Consider the following 17035-nt stretch of genomic DNA (forward strand, 5'->3'; position numbering starts at 1 on the left):
ATAAGGTGGAATGAGTCCATGACATATCACAGTCTTAGAAAGTGGCCAGGTTATGAGAATTATCATGATTGTGTATTGGAAACAGGTCCTAGGAACTGAATCCAAGTGATGAGGAGATGAATGTTGGAGGCGCTAAAGAACAGAGCCAACCTACAGCCAAAATATTAAAACCTTCCAGGGTATATTAGCTACTGACATGGCTAGGGTTAGGGTACAGGTGAATGGTGCTGTGTTGGCATAGTCTCGAAAACTATCAGACCTAAAGAAAGTCCCGGTGGTGGTGGAAGAAGTGTTGCGGTCCTTGCTGGTGGTGGTTTTGCACAAGCATTTGCTGTTTAGGAATTTGTCCAGTGGCGTAACTAGGAATGGCGGGGCCCCGTGGCGAACTTTTGACATGGGGCCCCCCCGACACCGAAGATCTCGACCGAGTCCCTCCTATGCATTCCTGCGCGCTCTATTATGACCAATAGTGGCCCCTGCACACAGTATTATGACCAATAGTGGCCCCTGCACACAGTATTATCCCCCATAGTGACCCCTGCACACAGTATTATGTCCCATAGTGACCCCTGCACACAGTATTATGCCCCATAGTGGCCCCTGCACACAGTATTATGTCCCATAGTGGCCCCTGCACACAGTATTATGTCCCATAGTGGCCCCTGCACACAGTATTATGACCAATAGTGGCCCCTGCACACAGTATTATCCCCCATAGTGACCCCTGCACACAGTATTATGTCCCATAGTGGCCCTTACAGGACTAAATACTGCCACGTCACCCGCTGACCGCTATACCAGGACAATAGTGGATAAAAAATCTGGTCATATGCATTACAATTTAGTAACTCCATGTGCCTCATATTAATAGCAGTTAACCCCATCACGTCCCTCACATTAACCCTTGTGTACCTCACATAAGAGTTACTGATTTGTGAGAGACATGGAGGTAATAATAAAGTATCTTCATTACTATTACCCCCATATGTCTCACATATCAGTAACTCTTATGGTGAGGCACACAGGGGTTAATGTGAGGGACATGATAGGGTTAACTGCTATTAATATGAGGCACATGGAGTTACTAAAACAAAAGTAATCACCCCAAATGCCTGATATTAATAAGCCTAGTGACCCCAGTATGTACCTGTGTACCTGTTTTCTTTCTTTAGTTTCATTTTCCTGGAGCAGCTTCTTCTTCTTCTTCTTCTTCTTCTTCTTCTTCTTATTCTTCTCCTTCTTCTTCTTCTTCTTCTTCTTCTTCTTCTTCTTCTTCTTCTTCTTCTCCTCGTGTGTGCAGCTCGGCAGAGGTAAGCCCCGCCTCCTGGGCTCTCCTCAGCCCTCTCATTGGTGGGCAGAGGACAGGCAGAGAAAGGGAGCATCCTGAAGCGCTGAGAGGAGCCAGACCTGCAGCTCCTGTGTGTCAGCCGTTGCTGCAGCTTCGGGGCCCCCTGTTGGTGGAAAGTATTCCACCAACAGGGGGCCCCGATCATTATACTCGGGGGTCCGAAAAGACCTCCAAGAATAATGATAGCAGCGGTAGCAGCTGTCACCGGGCCCCTGATGTCCCGGGCCCTGTGGCAGCTGCCTCTGCTGCTATGGTGGTAGTTATGCCACTGAATTTGTCTCTATATTGCTTGCGGACAAACCCTCACAATCTGCAAGCTGGATGTTCAGACACAAATCTAGGAACTATGGGTCTCCTTCAGCATATGAATGTGCATCATCTGCTCAAATGGAAAAATTGAACTGGCCAGAAATGTGAGCATGACCATCCTCTTCTTCCCAGTAATCATTCGAGTAACCAGGCCATCTACACAAGTAGCAGTGGCGTAACTACCGCAGAGGCAGCGGAGGCGGCTGCCACAGGGCCCGGGCCATTAGGGGGCCCAGTGACAGCCGCTACCGCTGCGTTTTTTTTTCAATAGGCTGTTACGGGCCCTATTCACTTGCCGATCCTGACTGGGCCGGGATCGGCAAGTGACACCGCGGGCCCCACAAAGGCTATCATTATACTCGGGGGTCTTTGCAGACCCACGAGTATAATGATCGGCGGACCGGAGAGGTAAGCGAACATAAAAAAACTGTTACTTACCTCTCCGCGATCCTGCCAGGCCTCCGTCCTACTTTTCTGACGTCACATGAACCCGGCATGCTTCCCGGGTCATGTGACGTCCGACGTTATTAAAGAAGGCGTGAGCGCGGGAGACAGCATAGGAGCCGGGAGACAGGTAAGTAACAGTGTTTTATTTTAATGTTCTTATACTGTGTGCAGGGGCCAGTAAGGGACATAATACTGTGTGCTGGGCGTACTAAGGGACATAATAGAGTGCGGAGGAGGGGGTCGTTCGAGGTCTTCGGCGTCAGTTGGGATGGGGGGGGCCCCATGTCAAAAGTTCGCCACGGGGCCCCGCCATTCCTAGTTACGCCACTGACAAGTAGCATGTGACCTTGGTCACCATCACTTTCATCATGATATAGTGCATCCCCTGCTCCTCCTCCTCCTTCTATTCCATCATTAGTGACTTGCATAACTATAGGGGTCATTGTGGTCACAGCTGCAACTGGTCCCAGAAACCAAACTGTTACTTTCAACACACCAGGACTGGATAAACTTCTGTACCCCACTTTCTGATTTCTTTTTGTCTTTTGTAAATATGCAGGTTTCTACTGTCATAAAAGAGAAAATTTATCTTTTCATAGCAACAAACAGCAATTGATCAGTAGATTATGAGCAAGGAGGAATTCTGTGGAGGAGGTTGTGGCACAAAATGGGGCATGTGGCAGGCGCCACCAGATGGTGGGAATGATGGGAAGCTTGTGTTTTAAACAAATCTTACATATATAATACTGAACTTTAATACTTCCACCTTCTGCTCAATTCACTCCTGGATTTGGCTCAAAAAGCCACAGCAAAATGTGCAAAAACACAAAACTCTGCGTTTCCACAATGTGGGGCCACAAGCTTAAGCTCCCTTTATGTAATGGGTCAGCAACCCTTTATCATCATTTTATTGTCAAAATATACTTTAGACATTGATACAATCTTAATTTTTTTCTTTCCATAAATAATAAAGCTTTAGGAACAGCAGATGTATGGAAAATGAAAGGTATCACCTATCGCTGAGGGTTACCGGCAGGGCACAAGGTTTCTGATCAATAGACAAGACTTTCTGCATTGCATGTGTCCTTACTAGAGATGAGCGAACACTAAAATGTTCGAGGTTCGAAATTCGATTCGAACAGCCGCTCACTGTTCGAGTGTTCGAATGGGTTTCGAACCCCATTATAGTCTATGGGGAACATAAACTCGTTAAGGGGGAAACCCAAATTCGTGACTGGAGGGTCACCAAGTCCACTATGACACCCCAGGAAATGATACCAACACCCTGGAATGACACTGGGACAGCAGGGGAAGCATGTCTGGGGGCATAAAAGTCACTTTATTTCATGGAAATCCCTGTCAGTTTGCGATTTTCACAAGCTAACTTTTCCCCATAGAAATGCATTGGCCAGTGCTGATTGGCCAGAGTACGGAACTCGACCAATCAGCGCTGGCTCTGCTGGAGGAGGCGGAGTCTAATATCGCTCCACACCAGTCTCCATTCAGGTCCGACCTTAGACTCCGCCTCCTCCGGCAGAGCCAGCGCTGATTGGCCGAAGGCTGGCCAATGCATTCCTATGCGAATGCAGAGACTTAGCAATGTAGCAATCTGATGTAGCAGAGCCGAGGGTGCACTAGAACCCCTGTGCAAACTCAGTTCACGCTAATAGAATGCATTGGCCAGCGCTGATTGGCCAATGCATTCTATTAGCCCGATGAAGTAGAGCTGAATGTGTGTGCTAAGCACACACATTCAGCACTGCTTCATCACGCCAATACAATGCATTAGCCAGTGCTGATTGGCCAGAGTACGGAATTCGGCCAATCAGCGCTGGCTCTGCTGGAGGAGGCGGAGTCTAAGATCGCTCCACAACAGTCTCCATTCAGGTCCGACCTTAGACTCCGCCTCCTCCAGCAGAGCCAGCGCTGATTGGCCGAATTCCGTACTCTGGCCAATCAGCACTGGCTAATGCATTGTATTGGCGTGATGAAGCAGTGCTGAATGTGTGTGCTTAGCACACACATTCAGCTCTACTTCATCGGGCTAATAGAATGCATTGGCCAATCAGCGCTGGCCAATGCATTCTATTAGCTTGATGAAGCAGAGTGTGCACAAGGGTTCAAGTGCACCCTCGGCTCTGATGTAGCAGAGCCGAGGCTGCACAAGGGTTCAAGCGCACCCTCGGCTCTGATGTAGCAGAGCCGAGGGTGCACAAGGATTCAAGTGCACCCTCGGCTCTGCTACATCAGAGCCGAGGGTGCGCTTGAACCCTTGTGCAGCCTCGGCTCTGCTACATCAGAGCCGAGGGTGCGCTTGAACCCTTGTGCACACTCTGCTTCATCAAGCTAATAGAATGCATTGACCAGCGCTGATTGGCCAATGCATTCTATTAGCCCGATGAAGTAGAGCTGAATGTGTGTGCTAAGCACACACATTCAGCACTGCTTCATCACGCCAATACAATGCATTAGCCAGTGCTGATTGGCCAGAGTACGGAATTCGGCCAATCAGCGCTGGCTCTGCTGGAGGAGGCGGAGTCTAAGGTCGGACCTGAATGGAGACTGGTGTGGAGCGATCTTAGACTCCGCCTCCTCCAGCAGAGCCAGCGCTGATTGGCCGAATTCCGTACTCTGGCCAATCAGCGCTGGCCAATCAGCAATCAGCCAATCAGCAGTGTGCTTAGCACACACATTCAGCTCTACTTCATCGGGCTAATAGAATGCATTGGCCAATCAGCGCTGGCCAATGCATTCTATTAGCTTGATGAAGCAGAGTGTGCACAAGGGTTCAAGCGCACCCTCGGCTCTGATGTAGCAGAGCCGAGGGTGTGCTTGAACCCTTGTGCAGCCTCGGCTCTGCTACATCAGAGCCGAGGGTGCGCTTGAACCCTTGTGCAGCCTCGGCTCTGCTACATCAGAGCCGAGGGTGCGCTTGAACCCTTGTGCACACTCTGCTTCATCAAGCTAATAGAATGCATTGGCCAGCACTGATTGGCCAGAGTACGGAATTCGGCCAATCAGCGCTGGCCAATGCATCCCTATGGGAAAAAGTTTATCTCACAAAAATCACAATTACACACCCGATAGAGCCCCAAAAAGTTATTTTTAATAACATTCCCCCCTAAATAAAGGTTCTCCCTAGCTATCCCTGCCTGTACAGCTATCCCTGTCTCATAGTCACAAAGTTCACATTCTCATATGACCCGGATTTGAAATCCACTATTCGTCTAAAATGGAGGTCACCTGATTTCGTCAGCCAATGACTTTTTCCAATTTTTTTCAATGCCCCCGGTGTCGTAGTTCCTGTCCCACCTCCCCTGCGCTGTTATTGGTGCAAAAAAGGCGCCAGGGAAGGTGGGAGGGGAATCGAATTTTGGCGCACTTTACCACGCGGTGTTCGATTCGATTCGAACATGGCGAACACTCTGATATCCGATCGAACATGTGTTCGATAGAACACTGTTCGCTCATCTCTAGTCCTTACCACCATTCTACACCGTATTGATCATATCAGTGGTAGAAAGAGCAGATTCTGCATTGGCTCATTTTCTGATTCTAGGCCAAAAAAATCTTTAAATAACTATATGTGTAATGCCAGAAGGGCTTCCAAGGTCAAAGCTGAGGGGATGACGCTGGTGAAATCCTTGTCCATATTTCATGTGTGGGCTTCAGCTTACAGATATTATTGAAGAGATGAAAGCCATCAGAAGGGTTATTTAGGCTCAATTACAGAATGTCAGAACGTGACCTGGAAAAGGCAGAAATAAGATTAGAGCATAAGACTACTAGCAGAGGCTTAGGGCAGAGAAAGCGGGCTGTCATTGTGCAGCTGTTTGTTAGAAGGATCGACCTATATGATTACTAGCTGTCTACTTGTGTGGCTGATAGAGATGGGGTTTGTCTGGCCCCTTTCTGTGTGTGTGGTGTGTTTGGGGACACCAGAGGAGTCAGTGGCAGCTGCTGATGAGCCATTTTCAGTAACAGGAGCTTCTGGGGAGCCAGTGAAAGCTGAACCACCTCCAAAAATTGATTTTAGTCCAGCAGCATTTAAAGAGGACCTTTCACCTCCTGGGGCACATGCAATGTAATACACCGCTAGAAAGCCAACAGTGCGCTGAATTCAGGGCACTATTGGCTTTAACGTTCTGTGCCCCCAGTGAAGAGCTATCAATGCCGGTACCGTAGCTCTTCACTGTCAGAAGGGCGTTTCAGTCAGTCAGGAACGCCCTTCCTCACAGCAGCGTCTATAGTGCTGTATTGTGAGAGGGGTTATTGCTTACCGCCTAGCCATGACGCTGAGCGCTGAGGTAGAACGGCCCCCCCATACTCATCTATGGACTCTATTATCAGGAGGGGAGGGGGCCTTCCACCCCGCTCTCACAGTAAAGTGCTGTAGACAATGCTGTGAGGAAGGGCGTTCCTGACTGACTGTCAGAAACGCCCTTCTGACAGTGAAGAGCTACGATAGTGGCGGTGATAGCTCTTCACTGGGGGCACAGAACGGGAAAGTCGATAATGTGCTGAATTCAGAGCACTGTCGGCTTTCTAACGATGCATAAAACCGCATGTGCCCCAAATGGTGAAAGGTCCTCTTTAAGAGGATAACACAGAACCTTGGAATGCACATAGCAGCAAATATATCTTCCAGCATTCGCAACCACCTAAATAACTTGACATCTGCCCAAATCATTTTTAAGGAAAACAGACAACCTATAATATAGTTACCTATTAGTATACTATCCCAATATGTAATAATTATATTTCATCCAAATAAATAAAATAACCCAAAAATATAGCCTATCAGCGTATGTGTAAATGAAGAGCTAGACAACAACTACGTGTGTGTCCATCCAGAAAATATTCAAGACAAGAAACACCAAACAAAATACTTATATGCTAATGCTGTAAAGAAAATTCCCCCACCTAATGTATTACAAATATTAAATACTAGCTTTTACCCGCGACTTCGTCTGCGGTGATTTGAGAATTGGGCGGACACAGACTTGTGAAACTGTAAAAGCGCTTTAAAAATTTTGGTGGGATAGCAAATGTGATATTTTATATTGTGTATGTAGTAATGCAGACAATTTGTTGTTATTTCGGAGGCTTTTTATTTTTGTTACTTTTAGCTGGTCTATGGTAAAGTAGACATGTACATACTGGACCTTTTTTATGCTCTCCGCTGCAAAACCTTTTTTTTGTAAAGCAGACACAGAATCGGACATGCAGTATTCTGTGTCTGATTTAAAAAAAAAAACGGTTTTGCGGCGGAGAGCATAAAACGCTCACCGCCGTTCATGGCCGGACCCGGTGTGACAGATTTCCGGCTTCTGCATGCAGAAGATGGAAACCTAATACGGAGTGCTGAACGGTAGTGTGAACCCAGCATCAGCCGCGCTGAGGGGCGAACTGTGTGACAACAGAAGATGGAACTGCATGAACGAAGCGGGACGGTGGTGTGAACTGAGTATACGGGAGCCTTGACACGGAGTGAACGTGTGTGTATTTGTGTAAAATACACGTGTAAAAATAAGACTCCTATTGACTTCAATGACATTTTACAGTTGTGTAAAAAATATCATTGAAGTCAATAGGAGTCTTATTTTGACACGTGTATTTTTACATGTGTATTTTGGCAAAATACACGCGCGTTTACGCCGTGTGAAGGCTCCCTAAGGGTTTTTTTTTTGCAACCACAATATGGCGGGGCCGGATTAACGGTAGATCTAGCATTCTGGGCAATGTGTATTGGTTAGATGAGCTTTTATTGAAATGATAGTCCAAAGTGTGAACCAAAATGGTGGTTTGTTACGTGTGAGTGTGACGTTGAGGGAGTAGGGCAAATAGTTTATTAGTAGACAGGGCATTTTTGGGCGGAATGGTAACTAATATGTATATGCATCAGTAGTTTGGAGTTTTATATGTGTTTTGGATGATTTTTTTTCTTTTTATTGTTTTCTTTTTTTTAACTTTTTTCTTCGTTCCACAGAGGGGTGTGAACCTGCAGTCATTTGATTGCAAGTCTCCATAGTAGGCAATCCAAGTGTATTGCCGTCTATGAGAGATTGTGTGCCTTACTATCGCGGCTGGGCTATGGACAGGATAGTAGTATTGTAAACACAGGCATGGGAGCATTCAGTATGGAACAGGTCGGCTCCTGTGAGGTCAGCAGGCAGGAGCCGGTCTGCAATGTTGAAGGAAAGGGGAAGGGGTGTTTGAGGGGGAGGGGGGTCAAGTGTTAATGCCTGCAATCCCAGTCCATTTTGATTGCAGGCAGGAGCAACAGGCCTCCGTGTGTAGTGGAAAGCTATATGTACAGTAAATGTGAGTGAGTAGAGTGAGGGCGACTCCTGAGGTGACAGTAAGGAGTGTGCAGGCAGGTTGTGACAGGGAATGCCAGGCAGTGTGTGTGAGTCTATAGCTGGGGCTAGGAGTCCTGCTTTTGTGAGTCTCCTGCTAGGAAGCCATGTTGTTTAGTGGCACCAAAAGTAGCCTATGTTTCAATCCCAAGGGAAAACTATGTTTGTGGAAAACTGCACGCAAATCCGTCCAGGCGTTTTAGCGTGATTGAGGAACAAACATCCAAACTCACAAACATCCAATATTATAGTAGGATATGAAATAATGCAAAAGTCCAGATAATGGTTACATTCACTTATATTAAATAGGATATTAGCCCTCATGATATATATATATATATATATATATATATATATATACAGTGAAGGAAATAAGTATGTGACCCCTTGCTGATTCTGTAAGTTTGCTCCCTGACAAAGTCATGAACAGTCTACAATTTTAAGGGTCGGTTAATTTTAACAGTGAGAGATATAAAATCCCAAAAATCTCATGGTATAAATGCATTTGCATTTTGCAGAGAGAAATAAGTATGTGACCCCTCTGGCAAACAAGACGTAATACTTGGTGGTAAATCCCTTGTTGGCTGTACAGCAGTCAAAGGTTTTTGGAGGTGATGATGAGGTTTGCGCACATGTCAGACACGTTGGGATGAATTTTGGTTGGCTCCTCTTTGCAAATCATCTCTATTCATTAATATTTTGGGGCTGTCGCTCGGCCATTCAGAGCTTCAGCTCTTCTATAAGTTTTCTATGGGATTAAGGTCTGGACACTGGCTGGGCCCCTCCATGACCTTAATGGGATTCTTCTTGAGCCATTCCTTTGTTGGCTTGGCTGTATGTTTCGGGTCAGTGTCCTGCTGGAAGACCCATCCATCACCCATTATTAATGTCCTGGCGGAGGGAAGGAGGTTGTCGCTCAGGATGTTACGGTACAAGGTTCCATCCATTCCCCCATTGATGCATTGGTGAAGTAGTCCTGTGCCCTTACCAGAGAAACCCCCCAAACATAACGTTTCCCCCTCCATGCTTGGCAGTGGGGTCGGTGTTCTTTGGGTCATAGGCAGCAGTTTTCTTCCTCCAAACACGGCGAGTTGAGTTAATGCCAAAGAGTTTTTGTCTCATTTGACCACAGACCTTCTTCACAACACTTTCACAATCATCCAGATTGATCAGATGAGTCAAAAATTGTATATATTTTATAATATATATATATATATACACCATATATATATATATATATATATATATATATATATATATATCGCAGAGAAATGATGGCACTGGAGATTTGATCAAATCCCATAAGATGCTAAAATAACAACTCTGTTGGGTCATTTCCTTTAAGAAAGTCAGTGATTTGATCAAATCCCTGAACTGTTTTATTGAAATGATAACTGGTGGCAGCTGTCTCTATTACTCGGGTTTATCCCTTGAACGCTATTGTCGGGATTGAGACATTATTGGTCCTGACAAGATCTTGGTAGCATCTAGTATTTAAGGTATTAGGCAGCCACTAAGATAAATATAAGATAAGATAAGATAAGATATTCCTTTAATAGTCCCACAATGGGGAAATTTCAGTGATACAGTTTCATAGATGGTACAGTAGTATATAACAAGAGAGAAACACATAGAAGCTCATGGCAGATAGAGAAATCCTAGGAATCATAGCAACTAAAAAAAGAAAGTGGTATTAGTGGTATTAGTTCTAGTTCCTTTACTTACTACTATTAGCCATACGATGGACATTCACTTTCACATGGGGATTTGACTCATAGTTTGATGGTAGCTTAGCTGGAGATGTTATGGGACCCAAACATTACCACTGATTGTCTCATATAGAAACTAATGGCGGTTTAATGTAACAGTTCTGCTTGGGCCTAATCTATTCAGCAGTACTGCCACAATCACTTTGTTGAGCCTCCCTGGTTATTGTTGCACATCAATATGTGTAGAATGGTAATCCATACTTGAGTTTATTAGTCAAATTCCAGCTACGGGAAACGGATGGATATATTACACATACCCTTTTCTGGATTTTGGGAATTGACAGTGGGATTACCAATTTTCTGATTTTGGGGCATCTTACACAGAATTATTCTGACTCAGTTATTGTCTGATAATTTGTTTCTCAGTGTTTTATACAATTTTAATTGTATCAATAAAGATTGAATTTTTTAGAAGATGTCCTTTGATAGAATACTCACCTATCCTTATTTTTCTTTTGTTAATTTGGGGCAGATTACATCCTTTATCCAATTAATTATATTCTAATGCCCTTTTCCCAGGATCAGTTGGGATCTCAGCGGTCAGCCTCCCACCAAACAGAAGTTTCTTCTTTTCTATCCTCTATCCCATTACCTTATTTGTGACTTCATCCCATAACCCCTTCCAAGAGTTCCTGAAATATATCTGCATCTATGCTTCCAGATTTTTTTCTACACGTTATTCTCAGTATTCCTCTTTTGTTTTTTTAGTGGTGAGGAATATACAGATATATGTATATATATATATATATATATATATATATATATATATATATATATAAGTTTGGTGTCAGCATCATTACATTACCAGTTCTGTTGTCGGAGCAGTGGAGCATGGGTATTCTATAATCATTGCACTTACTTTTTCAGCCACGGCCTTTCTCAATGATGTCACATTTCTCATACGGTATTTTGGAGTAAACGCGCCATTTGATGGGGGCAGAATAGAACAATCAACATCCAGACTTCAAGTCCTATTGAATAGGCAGGAGGGAAACAACACAAAACCATAGAACTATCAAAGAATTGTATGAAATAGAGGGAATAACAGAAACCTTAAATTTAAGAAGAAAACTGTAAGTGATGATTTCCATTCCGATCTGTAATTAGTCCTGGAAAGTTACGAAGTGTTAATCTCATTACATTAAGCATTTGAGATGTCAAAAGGATGATTATAAAAATGACCTGACTCCTTCATGCCACTGATCTTCTGCACTCTCTTCGGCGTACTTCATATCTCAAAGTCATTAATGTCATCTGCTAGGAACAATTAATGTGAATGTAGAATAATTACATTGGGGATCTTGAGACTTTCTGAATTCAAGTTATTAATATTCAAGTTGCATTCACTGAGCAAAATTCTAAATTCTTTGTTCATTCTTTGCCAGAAAACCATTTCTTCTGCTGCTCTGTTTACAAATTCTAAATATATTTCATGAGGTCTACATGAGCAGAAACAAGATCAGAGGTGACCGCCAAGGCTGGAACGTCTGAATAATAGTCAGTCTTTAAATGTGAGCATTTCCTAGAAAGTAATGAGTAAAAATGCACAGTCATTAGAAAACAGCATGGAGAGGTTTACATGGCCATTTGCCTTGTCTACAAACATCATACAAATCCTTTATATTAGCATGCCCTCTCTTAATAACAGCCAAAATTCCCCATGACACCCACAATGTCCCTGCAACAGGACAAAGTTTATATGACAATCACAAAACCCCTTTTGTCAACCACAATATCCCTAGAACAGCCACAATTTTATAATATCCATTAGCAACTTATTGCAGCACCACTTGTTAAGATGATGGTCAACCTTTATTACAAAACTACAAGCTACCCCATTCATTCTGTTTGGCCACCCCATGCTGCCCACGTGAACTCTCAAGGGGGAAGGGCAAACTCTTTTTTTGTATAATTTTAGAAAACCAATACTGCAGCAGAATGAAATGTATGATATGGACAGAAGTGCTTTGGTCTGGTTTTAATATTTTATTTGTTCAGGAGTCACATCTCTCGCAAAAGAATAATTTCAGGTTCTTTCATAAATTGTTTCCCAATATTTTTTGTTCAAACAGTCGTGTTAAAAAGTGGGGCTTGTTATTGCCATTAAAAACACATTTTCCTGTGCCTGTACATTATTACAAACAGACATCGATAGTAGCTCTATCATTCTGAACTCTATTACAAAATGTGCCGTAGACTTTGGGAAGTTTGTATGTACCTAATAAAGGGCCTTATAAGATCATTAGGAAACTATTTTATGAATGTAGAGACACCCTAGAATAGACAGAAACTATAAAACGATAATTATTGGTGCGGGGGATTTCTCTAAGGCTACGGCCACAAAGCCATATTAGTCACACCATTAAAATACACATTAAAGATGTGCTACAAAAAGTCCTCTGACTTTAATGCGACAAGACAGTTGTATTCATTGTCGTTTCCTCTGCATCAGGAGATGGGCTTGGCCTAAGTTATGTTTATTAGATTCTGTCATGAAAAAAATTTGATACTTTAATTTTTATCCTTTTTAATAAGATAATTTTTTATTTTTTTTTAAACTCCATTGAAGCTGAAAGAGGTTAAGCTCGCAATGCAGGAGGTTGTTGGAGATTTTATTTTTCAGGATGAACATGGTTTTGTGCCTGGAAAGCAAACCAGGGATCCCATGGCAAGAGTCAAGACTATCTTAGTCTCCATAAGCAAAAGTTTACTATACTGGATGCTCAACAGCAAATGCTACACCCCAGGGCTGTCCTATTGATTTTCAAACTTTTGATCGAGCCTCCGACAATTGCCTTATAGGTGGCATTCTGATTAATGATAAAGAGCACTTGCAAGTGCACAAAGACGACAAAAATAATCTCCCGTGTTGATAGTTGCATTTCCCTATATCATATTAAGATGAATATAGAGAAGTTCTATTTGATCTTGTTATATAGGCTGAAAGACCATATGTGTCAAATTCATCCTTTCAATATTCCCTGGCATCCAACAGGAAGAACTAAAGCGTAACTTTAATTTTCAGTGGGTCAAGGAGGGGATTGACATATTTAGGATTTGACATTGCCTTGGAAGTGGAACATATGATTAAATTGAATTTGAAAAGCTTTTACATTCAGTTAAGGAAGATCTTAAGAGATTTCGTGTTGGCTTTCATGGAGCTAAGGTTAATGTGGTGAAAGTTTTTATTGTACCTAAAGTATTATATAGATTTCACTGCTTTCCTTTATGTCTCTCAGTGAAATTTCTTGCAGACCTTGCTATTTAGGTATGTGTGAGGAAGGGGCCAGCTAAGAGTCACAAGGGAGATTCTATACTTGCCCCTAACCAGTGAGGGATTTAGCTTCCAGGATATAATTAATACTATCAGTCCTCAGGCTTAGATATAATATCATGCTGGATTACCGGGATAACCTGAGTGGAGGGTTAGTATTGGTAGTGAACGATTTAAAAAAACAGCATACTCCTCTGGTTCCGGCACTTTATTGTCCACTGCCAGTGTTCGTTCAGTCTCATGCCAGGGTCTCATTGCTGGAAGTCCTCCACATCACATGACTACTGAGACCAATAAATGGCCTGAGCAGTTGCCAGAAAGGAAGTATGGTGATGTATGTCAGTGACTGCACCCATTGCTTTCCAGCAAATACTGAGGCCAGTGATTGGCCTCGATGAGCATGTGAGGTGCTGGACTTCTTGCAGCATGAGACTGAATGGACACAAATGTTGGACGAGATGCCAGGGATAAGTGAGTATTTATCTATGTCTCTCTATCTATATACATTATACATATAATATACACCAGATATGGACTCCACACAAGTTGTTCCATCTCCTGGACAACACATTAAAGGAATATACAAATGCAATGACATTATAGATCTAAGAAAGGGGGAAAGTTTTCTCCGAATGGTTTTATTCTCTGTTGGAGAGGATGTGGAGAAATTAGAAATCTTTTTCTCTGTTAGCAGCATTGGATTAGAATTAAAGGGGTTGTCCCATCACAAGGCTCCTATCTATACTGCTTGTTAATGTGGATATAAGACATTTCCTAAATACACTGCTTCAGCAAAACTGCTTTGTTTTCCCACTATCTTACTTTATTCAATTCATTGTTGACACAGCCCTTGACTTATCTGCTCAAAAGTCAAGTGATGTATCTGCTGCTCTCAGGGGGAGGGAGGAGGGGCTGCCTGCTCTCAGGGGGGAGGGAGGAGGGGCTAAGTGCACGGGAGCGTGCCTGTGTTTCTAGCTATTCCTGTGTCTACACCACATGACCTTCCTGCACTCAGATTGGGAGAGGAGCTGCTTTCATTTCTGAAATCGTCTTCTGTTCTCCCAGTTATCAGGCTAGCTAATACAATTGTGTTCATTATGGCAGTGACAGGCAGTCTCTGTATGTAAGGGCTCATTCACACGGAGTAAACGCCAGCTTATTCTGAACGTAAAACACGTTCAGAATCAGCGGCGTATAAAGCAGTTCCCATTCATTTCTATGGGAGATGGCATACGAGCGCTCCCCATAGAAATGAATGGGCTGCTTTTTTCACTATGAGCACTCCCATTGAAGTGAATGGGATGTGCTGGCGTGTACGGCTCTAAAGGAGCAGAGCTAGCCGTACACGCGGGCACTTCCCATTCACTTCAATGGGAGTGCTCGTAGTGAAAAAAGCAGCCCATTCATTTCTATGGGGAGTGCTCGTATGCCGGCTCCCATAGAAATGAATGGGAACTGCTTTATATGCCGCTGATTCTGAACGTGTTTTAAGTTCAGAATAAGCTGGCGTTTACTCCGTGTGAATGAGCCGTTACACAGAATGGAGTTGCTGCTGCCTGTACTTCATAGTCCAATATGGGTGGGCGGAGGTACACGCTAATTTGGGGGTGGAGCTAAACATCAGGTTGCATGTGAAACCCTGCCCACCAAATGATGCAAGAAACCAGGAAGAAAGAATATTTTACAGCAGTGAAGACTGGTGAGTATGCGACGTGGGAATACCCCTTTAAGTCATTTTGGAGATGCTTCCAAAACATTATACATTGTTACCTCACTATACTTAATAACATTTATATACATTGTTACCTCACTACACGGAATAACATTTATATACCGTATATACTCGAGAATAAGCTGAATTTTTCAGCAGTTTTTGTGCTGAAAAAGCCTCCCTCGGCTTATACTCGAGTCAGCAAAAAAAATATATATATATTTTTTTTTTAACCACTTCAGTACCAGGCCAATTTATGGTCCAGGACCAGACACATTTTTGGGTTTTTTGTACGTGCGGTTTAGAGGGCTGTAACATTTTTCTCATACGTCTCATTCAACTAATTTTTGCGTCTTTTTTCGGGGACACATAGGGCTTTATTTTTATGTTGTTTTTATTTTCCAACGTGTTTTAATTTTTTTTTAAATCCGGGAAAATATAATCATAATAGGAGGGAAAGTGTGTCTGGTTTTCACTTTTCTTTTTTTTTTTTTTTTTTTTTTTTTTTTTAAATTTAATAACACAAAGTACAACTCAAAAACTTTATAAAATAGTTTTTCCTTTCCATTACGGTAACTTTTATTTTATATGGTGTCATCGGGGGTGGGGCTATAACCTTTATTAACGTCATTTAAATTGGCGTATTATTTTGCTTATTTTTTCATTATTTTATTTTATTTTTTTTAAACTTTTTAATTAATTTTTTATTTTATTTTTTCAGATGGTGTCCCCATAAGGTCATAAGAGACCTTTGGGGACATCTGATCTCTTTTTTTTTTTTTTTGTACTGGAGGCTGATTTCTCCTATAACTGGGGCTGGTACATTTAGCCCCAGTTGCAGGAGGAATACAGCCTCCTGCACGCTGTATACACAGCTTACAGAACTGATCTGGGTCCTGTAGGACCCAGCAGCTCTTTCAAGACGCTGCTCCTGGCGGATCACGTGACCGCCAGGTCAGAGGGCGGCCGCATCATGGCGGCTCCCATAGCCATGTATACAGTGCTCATTGAGCACTGTATACACAGCGATCGAGAAGGGAGGGATGGGAATAAACCTTCCCTGTCTTCTCTCTGGGAGCTCCAGCTGAAGTTACCGCCGGATCCCAGTGAAAGCAGCTGCACGATCTTGTGCAGCTGCTGTGTTCTGATTGGACGTACCGGTATGTCCTGTCAGAACAGGGCAATCACTATCCGGATGTATAAAGTCTATGGACGGTCCGGAATATCGATGTATAGAATCTCCCATAAAATAGTGGGGAAAAATAGAAGCTTTAAAAAAAATTTAAAAAAAGTTGTAAATCCCTCCTTTCCCTAGAATACATATAAAAGTAGAAAATTACTATGAAACACATTACACATTAGGTATCCCTGTGTCTAAAAGTCCCGGTCTACTGAATATAGGGGATCTGCAGTGCTCCTGTTCTGTTGGGAAGGGGTTAATAGGAGAACTGCAGATACACTATAGTCAGCCATGCTGAATTCCAAGTGGGGGGGGGGGAACCAGTCCTCAAAGCTCAGGGAAGGGGCAGACAGACAACCAAAACACCCCCTCCCCTTCCCCAGCACCAGAATCTACTGCACCCAAAAACTCCGACCATTTTAATTTTTGAAATTTTCCAGTAGCTGCTGCATTTCCCTCCCTCGGCTTATACTCGAGTCAATAAGTTTTCCCAGTTTTTTATGGTAAAAGTAGGGGCCTCGGCTTATATTCGGGTCAGCTTATACTCGAATATATATGGTACATTGTTACCTCACTACACGTAATAACTAGAGATCAGCGAATGCCGTTCAATCGAATAGGTATTCGATCGAATATCA

This window comes from Leptodactylus fuscus, chromosome 8 (assembly GCF_031893055.1).
Source record: "Leptodactylus fuscus isolate aLepFus1 chromosome 8, aLepFus1.hap2, whole genome shotgun sequence".
Taxonomy (NCBI): Eukaryota; Metazoa; Chordata; class Amphibia; order Anura; family Leptodactylidae; genus Leptodactylus; species Leptodactylus fuscus.